Source organism: Muntiacus reevesi, chromosome 4 (assembly GCF_963930625.1).
Source record: "Muntiacus reevesi chromosome 4, mMunRee1.1, whole genome shotgun sequence".
NCBI classification, from domain to species: Eukaryota; Metazoa; Chordata; class Mammalia; order Artiodactyla; family Cervidae; genus Muntiacus; species Muntiacus reevesi.
Window position 1 is genome coordinate 15,867,244 of NC_089252.1, and position 12,384 is coordinate 15,879,627.

The window sequence follows — 12,384 nt, forward strand, 5'->3', positions numbered from 1 at the left end:
TATTGTTCCTCTGACATTTTTTGTAGTTTATGTCTGGTTTTTTTTGTTTGTTTTTTCTTTCTCTCTTCCTTTGGGTTTGGTAGTTTTCTTTAGTGTTATGTTCAGACTCCTTTCTCATGTACTTTTCTGTATGTATTATGAGTAATTTATTTTTTTCTTGTGACTACTATAAAACTTACATATACCCTGTGTAAATAGCAGTCTGTTTTAACTTGGTAGCAACTTAAATTTGATCACATTCTAAAGTTTTATATAATTGTTTCCTTTTTCATGTTTTACACTTTCTATGACACATTTTTTTCATCATTTTTAATGTATTCCTTAACTAATTATTACATTTTAGTTAACCTTACTGTTTTTGTCTTTAAACTTTATTCTAGTTTTCAAGTGATTCATCCACTAACTTTTTAATATATTTGCACTTTCCAGTAAGAATTTTACTTTTGTATATTTTGTTATTATTAATCAATTTTATATATGTTCAACTTAAAGAAATCCTTTTAATTTTTCTTGTAGGACCAGTTTATTGATGATGAGCTGGTTTTGTTTATCTGGGAAACTCTTAATCTCTCCTCCAGTTATGAATGATAAAATTTCAGGGTAGAGAATTTATGATTGGAAGTCATGCCACTCTCTCTGGCCTTTAAAGTTTTTGCTGAAAAACTTGCTTTTAGCCTTATGAGGCTTCCGTTGTGTGCAACAAGTCATTTTTTTCTTGCTTCTTTTAGAATTCTATCTTTATTCTTAACTTTTACTATTTTAATTATAGTGTTTCTTGTTGAATATCCCTTGGTTTCATCTTGTTTGGAACTCTCTGGGCTCCCTGAACCTGGGCTTTCTTACCTTAGGTTCCAGAAGTTTGCAGCCACTATTCCTTCAAATAATTTTTCTGACCCTTTCTTCCTCTCTCTTCTTTTTCTGGAATCCCAATAATATAAATGTTATTCCATTTGCTATTTCCTCAGATGTCCAAGGAAGTGTATCTTCATTTTGTATGTTCTTTTTTCATTTTGCTGCTCTGCCTGGGTTCGCCCTATTGCTTTATCTTCCAACTTACTGATTTATTTTTCTAACTCATCCACTCTACTATTTAAACCTTCTAATGCATTTTTCAGTGCACTTGTAGCTTTATTTGGTACTTCTTTGTTGAATTTCTCCCTGTGTGTATCTGCTTTTCTCCTAAGCCACTTTATGGTCATGAATTTTAATTCTTTATTATGTAGATTGCTTATCTCCACTTCATCTTGCTCTTTTTCTGAAATCGTGTCTTATTCGTTCAGTTGCAACATATTCCTCTGTATTTTCATTTTACCCAAATCTCTGTACTTGTTTCTACATATTTTACACATCAGGTAATCAGCTACCTTTCCCAATCATGTGGAAGTGGCCTTATATAGATGTCCTTTGAGGCAATCCAACCTAACTACTAGAGCCTGGTACTCAAGAGGTGTTGCCTATGTGGGCTGCATACCTCTGTGGTCTCCATGGCCTTCCCATTATGGTGGAGCTGCAGCTGTTGCTGTGGTACACTGGTGGATGGGACTGGCCTATATGATGACTACTGCAGTGCACTGGTGGGTCAGGCTTGCCCCCAGCCCAGCCGTACGGTCAGCCACATCTGCTGTGGGACAGATTGCCCAGCCAACCAGGAGACTCTGTCAAGGTGCCTGGGTAAGCAGGGCTCTCACTAGAGCTGGCCCCCTGGCCCTAGTATGTTAGAAGGAGAATTATAAAGTGGCTCCCACCGGGGTCTCAGGTGCTAGGGAGCATCCCAACTGATTCTTGACTTTCTGGAAGAAGGCTTCAAGATTAGTAAGTCGGTCCCCTTCACTATGTTTTGTGAGTTTTTCAATATGGTAATTTTGTGCTGTTTTTCAAGTTATGTGATATCTGTGTGTGAATCTTTTAAGAGCATGTTTTTCATTCTCTGCATTTCTATAGCTTTCCTGAATATATTCTCCATTGATTTTCAAAGACAGTTGTTTGGAGGGCTCATTTCTTTCATTTCTCACAGTTTTGGGCGTGTAAGGGCTCAGGTGGTAAAGAATTTGCCTGCTATGTGGGAGACATGGGTTCAATCCCCAGGTTGGGAAGCTTCCATGAAGAAGAGAAAAGCTACCCACTCCAGTATTCTAGCCTAGAGAATTCCATGAACTGTATAGTTCATGGGGTCACAAAGAGTCGGTCATGACTGAGTGACTTTCACTTTCATTTTGCTTTCAACGTGGAGCTCAAGTTCCCTCCTCCTGAGAGAAGATCTGTCTGTACCTTAGTGATCCTTCTTGACTCTGAGACAACAACACGATTTGATTTCTGGGTTAGAAAGATCTGCTGGAGAAGAGATAAGCTACCTGCTCCAATATTCTTGGGCTTCCCTTGTGACTCAGCTGGTAAAGAATCTGCTTGCAATGTGGGAGATGTGGGTTTGATTCCCGGGCTGGGAAGATCCCCTGGAGAAGGGAATGGGCTACCCACTCCAGTATTCTGGCCTGGAAAATTCCATGGATGGTATGGGTTCACAGAGTCAGACACAACTGACTTTCACTTTCACTTTTCACAGCTGGGGTGTAGGTTTTATCTTTGGTAAAACCATATCTCTACCTCTCCTGCCCCTTTTAACTTCTATTGTAGAGTCTCTGCTCATCTAGATTTCAGGTACCTTTCAGAGGAAATTATTACATATGCAGCTGTAGATTTGTTGTGTCGGTGGAAGGAGGTGAGCTCAGGATCTTCCTATGGGCCATCTTCAGCTCTCCCTACTCTGTTTCCTTCCTTGTACAGAGATATCTATTCTAGTTGGCAAGTATCTTGAAATCAGAACTGGAATTAAGATGAGGACAGTGAACTATCTAAGGTGCAAAAGTTAAGAAGGTATTAACTGTAAAACTGAAAAATTTGGTGTGAAAATTTAAAAATGCTACTCATTTTCTTGACACAACTGAGGCCATCCTGTTCAAAAATGTGCATTTTTTTTCTCCCAAATTCAAATTGAATCTAAAAACCCATTAGTTGGATTAGTCATAGAAGAAGGGAGGGTGATTATTACTTTTCTCTCAACAATCTGGTTAGTACTTCCTGGAAGACATTGTGAGAGAACATTATTATTTGTAATGAATGCAATTTTCTACTCTTCTTCATGTTCCCTTGTGATTCCCTTGTCATTCAAAAATATTCTTTGACCTCTCCTAGGGTCAGATAGTAAAGATATGTATCTTCATGCCAATTAATAATACTAAAAACATTTGTAGTGATTGCTTTAAACAATCTACATGGCTAAAGTAACTTTCTCTGCTTTCTCCAATATCACATCACCTGAAAAAAAAAATGAAAGGTAAAAGTCGGGCAAGCATTCTTATTCAGAGAAGGCAATGGCACCCCACTCCAGTACTCTTGCCTGGAAATTCCTGTGGATGGAGGAGCCTGGTAGGCTGCAGTCCATGGGGTTGCTAAGAGTCGGACACGACTAAGCGACTTCAGTTTCACTTTTCACTTTCACTCATTGGAGAAGGAAATGGCAACCCACTCCAGTGTTCTTGCCTGGAGAATCCCAGGGATGGGGGAGCCTGGTGGGCTGACGTCTATGGGGTCACACAGAGTCGGACACGACTGAAGTGACTTAGCAGCAACTTAGCAACGGCATTCTTATTGGTGGATTTGCTCTTAATTTTCACATTGAGAGAACTTCGGGAGTTTGATAGGATGACTCCCATGAAGAAGATAAGGAGAGACAAATATTAAAACATCATCAAACCAGAAACATTAAAGCATCATCAGATTTTCAACCATATCTAGTTGATAAAATGCTTTGATTAGGTATTGAAAACAATCTGTGCAAATGTAAGCCCTTATTTTCAGTAAAATATGATATGAGAGAAATTGAAGTCATGTGGAAGCACAATGTACATGGTTGGGGTTATTAACACAATCAGGTGATTCTAATTCATTTCATTATACATATAGGATCATTAAATACTTTGAAGATACCCCATTGCTAACTTGACCTGAAGGCCACTAATAATCCTATGAACAGAGAAATTAAGTTCAAGTGACAATCATGCTAAGGCAACTTTACACTGTGTTAACTAATTAATTAGAAAATCTTTAATGAACTTTGTGATACACATGCTCTTACATCATATATTGGAGGGCTTAATGATTGGGGAGGGGACCTGGAAGGGTTAGGCATATGAGGTCTGGCATCCTTCCAGGGACAATGGTTAACCCTGCTAAGTTAAAAAAATTCTCAAGTTTGTATATGTACTCAGGTGTATCAGAAAGAATATGTGAATCAATACAATAAACATTGACCAACTTCCTGGGGCTCTCAATTTTTAGCATAAAAAATTTAAGAAAGTGAACTCAGAAGTAACTTTAAACATTTTTATATTACAACAAACACCAATATATTATGAAAAAAAAATGCAAGATATGCATGCATTTATAAGATAAAACGAGAGACTTCAAAGAAATTTCACACTTGCTATAGGCCAGTTAAGTCTAGATCCCAGAGCCGTGGGCAAACACATCATTTTCTCTGTGCTGATATGGAAAAATCACTGAAAAAGTTGGAGAAGTACTTTCCCTAAATAGGTTTGTTTTGTGGAGTCTTTCTGAGTCCATTGGCACTAGGTGGGGAAAAATATCTTTGCCATTGAAATTGATTGCTTAATTAGTGAAATTTTTAATAATTTCAGGCTGAGCTATCCCTCAAGATTTAACAAAAAATATGACATTCTAGCTTCTCCCAAAATAGATGACAAAGTAGATCCTGATTTTGGTGTCACTAACTAAACCCCTAATAAACCTAAAATTTCTGAATAAAGAGCCCCCCTCCCCCACTCACTGTGCCTCTGAAATAGTACTAGGTATATCCATATTTAGGGTAACAGATGCAAGTCAAGTGTGTTGTAAATTAAACGAGTCTCTTTCAGAAAACACAGCTATCCCTAGGAATGTGTTACTTTCTAAGCCAGGTGATAGAGAGAAAGCCTGTCCCATAGTAACAGACAAGGTATCAAGTCTTAGCTATAGGACAAGAAAAGGAAAAAGGACAAATGGAAAGATATACCCATTTGAAGGCAGAGTTTCAAAGAACACACAAGAGATTTAAGAAAGTCTTCCTCAGTGATCAGTGCAAAGAAATAGAGGAAAACAATAGAACAGGAAAGACTAGAGATCTCTTCAAGAAAATTAGAGTTACCAAGGGAATATTTCACACAAGTTCAGTTCAGTTCAGTTGCTCACTTGTGTCCAGTTCTTTGCAATCCAGTGAACCGCAACATACCAGGCCTCCCTGTCCATCACCAGCTCCCGGGGTTTACCCAAGCTCTTGTCTATTGAGTCGGTGATGCCATCCAACTATCTCAACCTCTGTTATCCCCTTCTCTTCCTGCTTTCAATCTTTCCCAGAATCAGGGTCTTTTCAAGTGAATCAGATCTTCACACCAGGTGGCCAAAGTATTGGAGTTTCAACTTCAGCATCAGTCCTTCCAATGAACATTCAGGACTGATCTCCTTTAGGATTAACTGGTTGGAGCTCCTTGCAGTCCAAGGGACTCTCATGAGTATTTTCCAACACTCCAGTCCAAAAGCATCAATTCTTCGGCACTCAGCTTTCCTTAAAGATGGGCACAATAAAGGAGAGAAATGGAATAGACCTAAAAGAAGCAGAAGATATTAAGAAAAGCTGGCAAGAATACACAAAAGAACTATACGGAAAAGATCTTCATGACCCAGATAATCACAATGATGTGTTCACTCACCTAGAGCCAAACATCTGGAATGTGAAGTCAAGTGGGCCTTACAAACCATCACTATGAACAAAGCTAGTGGAGATTATGGAATTCCAGTTAAGCTATTTCAAATCCTAACAGATGATGCTGTGAAAGTGCTGCACTCAATACGCCAGCAAATCTGGAAAACTCGCAGTGGCCACAGGACTGGAAAAAGTCAGTTTTCATTCCAATCCCAAAGAAAGGCAATACCAAAGAATACTCAAACTACCACAAAATTGCCTTCATCTCACACACTAGTAAAGTAATGTTCAAAATTCTCCAAGCGAGGCTTCAACAGTAAATGAACCATGAAATTCCAAATGTTCAAGCTGGATTTAGAAAAGGAAGAGGAACCAGAGATCAAATTGCCAACATCCACTGGGTAATCAAAAAAGCAAGAGTGTTCCAGAAAAATATCTACTTCTGCTTTATTGGCTATGCCAAAGCCTTTGACTGTGTGGATCACAACAAACTGGCAAATTCTTAAAGAGATGGGGATACCAGAGCACCTGATCTGCCTCCTGAGAAATCTGTATGCAGGTCAAGAAGCAAGAGTTAGAACTGGACATGGAACAACAGGCAGGTTCCAAATCAGGAAAGGAGTACATCAAGGCTGTACATTGTCACCCTGCTTATATAACTTATATGCAGAGTACATCATGAGAAATGCCTGATTGGATGAAACACAAACTGGAATCAAGATTGCTGGGAGAAATATCAATAGCCTCAGATATACAGATGACACCATTCTTATGGCAGAAAGCAAAGAAGGTCTAAAGAGCATCTTGGTGAAAGTGAAAGGGGAGAGTGGAAAAGTTGGCTTAAAACTCAACATTCAGAAAATTAAGATCATGGTATCTGGTCCCATCACTTCATGGCAAATATATGGGGAAACAACAGAAACAATGACCGACTATATGTTTTTGGGCTCCAAAATCACTGCAGATGGTGACTGCACTCATGAAATTAAAAGATGTTTGCTCCTTGTAAAGAAAGTTATGACCAACCTATGCAGCATATTAAAAAGCAGAGACATCACTTTGCCAACAAAGGAAAGTCTGGTCAAAGCTATGGTTTTTCCAGTAGTCATGATGGATGTGAGAGTTGGACTATAAAGAAAGCTGAGTGCTGTAGAATTGAAGCTTTTGAACTGTGGTGTTGGAGAAGATTCTTGACAGTCCCTTGGACAGCAAGGACATCCAAGAGTGCATCCCAAAGGAAATCAGTCCTGAATATTCATTGGAAGGACTGATGCTGATTGTGAAACTCTGATACTTTGGCCACCTGATGCAAAGAACTGATTAATCGGCAAAGGCCCTGATGCTAGGAAAGATTGAAGGTGGTAGGAGAAGGGGACGACAGAAGATAGATCGTTGGATGGCATCACCAACTCAATGGACATGATTCTGAATAAACTCCAGGAGTTGGTGATGGACAGGTAATCCTGGCTTGCTGCAGTCCATAGGGTCACAAAGAGTTGGACACGAGGGAGTGACTGAACTGAACTATAGGACGAGACTGCTTTAAGTCAGGTAGTAGCAGCTTCAGTCCTCAGGAAATATCTGACACACTATTTCTGTATGGCCACAAACTAAATGTGGTTTTCACATTTTTGAGATTAAAAAATAAAAAAAAATCCCCACCTCAATATTTTCCAGATATATGAAAATTACATAAAATTCATATATAATTGCCAAAGTTTTATTTGAATGCAGCCTTACTCATTCGGTTTATGTGTTTTTTGTGGTTGCCTTTGTGCTACAACAGCAGAGTTGCATAATTATAACAAAAACTAACATATTTACTCTTTTTTTTTTCAGAGAAAACTTTTTTCAATCCTTGGTTTAGAGTCTTGCTGCTTAATGTGTAGTCCTAGGACCAATAGCATCAGTATCATCTGGGAGGTTGTTAAAAATGTAAAATCTCAGGTACCACCCCATCTCTGCTAAATCATAACTGAAATCATAGCAAGTTTCATTATTAACTCTTATGAACAGTAAAGTTTTGGAATCACTGGGCAAGATCAAAATGACCTTGAAGAAGTGTGTGCTTCTCTGCAACTCCAGCAGGTTAAAGGGTACAAGAGAATTGAATCTCAGATCAGGACTATGTGAACTGACATTCCTCATTGTTACTGAAAATGAAAATAAACTCCATGGTTGATTTTTGCCCAGGGAAACTTTTTTTTTTAATTAAACCAAGATGATATAGAGTGAAAAGCAGATGTCTAGGCTAAAATGATTCCTTCAAAACAGATTTCTCCTAAGAAATACCTTCAGTGGAAGAAGACGCTCTTAGATCACCCTTGATCCCAGGATGTTCAGGGTTTGTAGCCCTGATGAAGCTATCTATGCTAGAATATAGCTCTGATAAAGGGTGTCAGAACTCATTAGTTAGACAGGTACCAAAGAAAATCTCATTCAGTATCATCAAGATTCTATTGAGTTTTGTGCTGCCATGAAATCCCTTTTTTGTTGCCTTTTTAACCTATGTGTTCATTTCAACTCCAACAAACACATTCACAACAACACAGAAATATACACATATAGCACCTGCAGTTGATTTGAACAACCACCAAAATTTATTCTTCCTTTTTAATTCTATGTGGAAAGAGAAATTTAAAACTTATCTCCACTAGCTATGGAAATATAGAAATTATTTTAAAGTGAGGTCTATTTTGCTATTTTCTAAAACTTTAACTGTAGACACTAGTGGACAGAAAGCAGCAAGACTAAGGAAAACAGTTGTTACATGTTTAGAGTGAGATCCCTCTATGTACACCAAGCACTGCTACACATGTCTTATCTTTGCTGCTACCAGTAAATAAATCCACACAGTATGATGTATGGAACGGCTTAATTTAGCAGGGCCCCAAAAGTCACCGTCATTCAGTCTGTGGTAAATGTTCACAGCAATGCTGATGTACCAGGGATTATCTTTTCTGAGGTTCCCTCAAGCTTCACAAGTCTTTTAGAACAATACAGTATCATCTTACTATTGATTTTTAAGTACATACTTACTTGAATGCACACTTAGAGCAGGCATTGTGCTAAATACATTATAGACATTAGATCATTTGATTCTTAAAACACAATGCAGGTAATGCAGGCATCATTACTCTATTATAGACAGGAAGTGACCGAGCCTCAGAAAGATTTTTCAAAAACTTGCTCAAGTCATGGGTACTATGAGAAGAGACAGGCTGAAACCATATATTCTTTCTATTTCATTATATTGCCAAACTACTGTGATTTCAACTAGAGATGCCATTTAAATATCAAAATGTTTCCGTTCAAAGACATTCATATCCTCCGTATTGTTTCTAGTCAATATTCACAAAGGCTTGGTCACATTAGGACACTTCTTTTTTTTTTTTTTTTTTTTTTTTTTTTTTTTTTTTTTTTAGTTGGAGGCTAATTACTTTACAATATTGTAGTAGTTTTTGTCATACATTGGCCTGAATCAGCCATGGATTTACATGTGTTCCCCATCCCATTCCCCCCTCCAACCTCCCTCTCCACCCGCATTAGAACATTTCTAAACACTATAAAAATATTTTGTTTTTGTTGTTGTTCAATCACTAAGTCATGTCCGACTCTTAGTGACCCTATGGCTTGCAACACGCCAGGTTCCTTTATCCTCCACTATCTCTCAGACTTTGCTCAAGCTCATGTCCATTGAATCAGTGATGCCATCCAACCATCTTATCCTCTGTTGTTCCCTTCTCCTCCTGACCTCGGTCTTCCTCAGTATCAGGGTCTTTTCCAATGAGTCAGCTCTTCACATCAAGTGACCAAAGTATTGGAGCTTCAGCTTCATATTAGTCCTCCAATGAATATTCAGGGTCAACTTCCTTTAGGATTGACTGATTTGATGTCCTTGCTGTCCAAGGGACATTCAAGAGTCTTCACCACCACAGTTTGAAAGCATCAATCCTTCAGTGCTCATCTTCTTTATGGTCCAACTCATACCCATACATGACCGCTGGAAAGACCATTGCTTTGACGGTACAACCCTTTGTTGGCTACATGATGTCTTTGCTTTTTAATATACTGTCTATATTATGTCTATATGTGTCTAATAATCATGTTAGAGCTATCCAAAACAGTATGTTAAGGTAAAATCTGCCCTACTCCCACCTAAGGTTGATGTGAATTATTTTTTCTCCTTCTAGACCTTAAGCAGAGACCCTCTATTATCATTAAATATGCATAAGGTTCAAAGTAAAGATTTATTGAATACTGGGTAAAAGTACAAAAAATACCAAACAAATATAGGGTTTTTCTCTGTTGTGGATATTATTAATACAAGATGGAGTGAACTAAATTATGTGGGAGATAAAAACATGTAAGAGCAGTAAAAATTTTTTTCAATGTTATATTTGGCTAAATGTTTAAACACCTATGTCTTTCTGATGTTTCATAGAAAAAATGAACAATCCCCTAACTCTCATCTTCTATCCCTAATCAAAAATGCATAAACCTGTGGCTAAAGGACCTTGATTCTCCTGCTGTTCTTAGAATTAGACCTGTTCACCTTACCTTCTTATCCAGTGAGTATTTATCTCTCAAAAGCATGATAATTTTAGTATCAGAATAAAAGGAAAAAAAAAGTCATTATCATTCTGAGGAACATGGTTCAGTTCAGTTCAGTTGCTCAGTCATGTCCAACTCTTCATGACCCCATGGACCACAGCACACCAGGCCTCCCTGTCCATCACCAACTCCCGGAGTTTACTCAAACTCATCTCCATTGAGTTGGTGATGCCATCCAACCATCTCATCCTCTGTCATCCCCTTCTCCTGCCTTCAATCTTTTCCAGAATCAGGGTCTTTTCAAATGAGTCAGCTCTTCACATCAGGTGGCCAAAGTATTGGAGTTTCAGCTTCAACATCAGTCCTTCCAATGAACATTCAGGACTGATCTCCTTTAGGATGGACTAGTTGGATCTCCTTGCAGTCCAAGGGACTCTCAAGAGTCTTCTCCAACACCACAATTCAAAAGCATCAATTCTTTGGTGTCAGCTTTCTTTATAGTCCAACTCTCACATCCATACATGATTACTGGAAAAACCATAAGCCTTGATGAGATGGACCTTCATTGGCAAAGTAATGTCTCTGCTTTTAATATTGGAACATGGTTGCACGTTGCCAAATATTGTTCCTTTTGGAAATAGGTATCAGTGGCACTGTGACTTATAAAGTGTGCCCAAAGTAATCATAAGATTCTGCAACCTAATTACAAATTTAATGAATCCCTGTAAATAATAATATAAAATGTAAGAAAAATGATCATCAAGATGGTAGCTTGAGTTACAAGTAAATTTAGAGTGGTCCTGAAATCTGTCATCTACTTAAAAACATGGACAAATACAAACTGTGTTTCAGTTTCATCATAAAACCATGTGAAAATTGAAAGAGATAATAGAAATAAAGCATTTAGAGTGTCTGGCACACAATAACTGCTCATTAAATATTAGTAATGGCTTAATAATTATTGGTTATATTCAAGGATTCACTTCATTTTGGTCAATAGCTTTTCATCAAATATTAATGACCTTCAGTATTATTCGGTGGCTTTAGAAAGTGGTAATTAGTCTGCTGTAGGCTGACTAACATGGAAATGAAAGGCAAATATATTCATACTATTCAAATGTGAAAGTCAAGCCCCCTCATGAGGCCTTTCATGGGACACCTACCCTGAGGGCACAGAGTCAGTTTGAATGTCCTTCCCTCCCAGTGGGAGTTCCATTTCTAGGACACAGTGGCCTGTCATTTCTTTGAGAGGAGCCACAGCAGGATTCCTGATTGGGGCTTAATGAACAGCCTTTGGGGAATTTCACATAAGTAGTCATTAATACTTTGCATATTTGCAAGGTGAATCCATCTCATTCTTCAATAGGTCTTCATCACAACAGCCTGTGTGTACTTTCATCTATCTTGCAACAGAAAAGGGGAAAGGGGAGTGTCAGGATACATTGCAGCATGAAAAAGGTCAAATAGATATTCAGAACCCAGACTGGATTATAGGTTGATCCTGATTAAACTGGTTGGTTGGCAGTGCAGAAGGGAAGAGGGGTTATAGCTGTGAGTGAGTGATTATTTTCTGCTTAAAATGCATTTGCATATTTGTATTTAAGAAAAAAAAAGATTTTAGAAGACAATACCATGCCTTAGCCTTACTTTCTGATGTATTTGTGTTTTACCTAACAAAATCTGTCCTTATCATAATGCTCTCATATCCTTCATGCGTCATGTGTGTTTTATCTGAACATCATTTCATCAATGCTTTCAAATTTATTTACATAAAAGTCTACAATACAGTTCCTGTGATTTTAAAAATTCTGTTTTTTTCAATTGTTATGTCGATAAAAATTAATCAGTCAATCTAAGAAAGAAATGGAAAATTTTATTCCAGCCAAGTTTGAGGATTATAATCCAGGACTGGCATCTCAGAAAGCCCTGAGAGCTGTTCTGCTCTCTTAGAAGTCAAGGCACAGTTACGTAATTTTATTTTTGAGAAGGCTGTACATCAAATGATGTATTATTGACAGCTTACGTAAACCAAATCTAAGTGCCTTGTGACTTCTTACGAGATCAAGAAGGAAAGT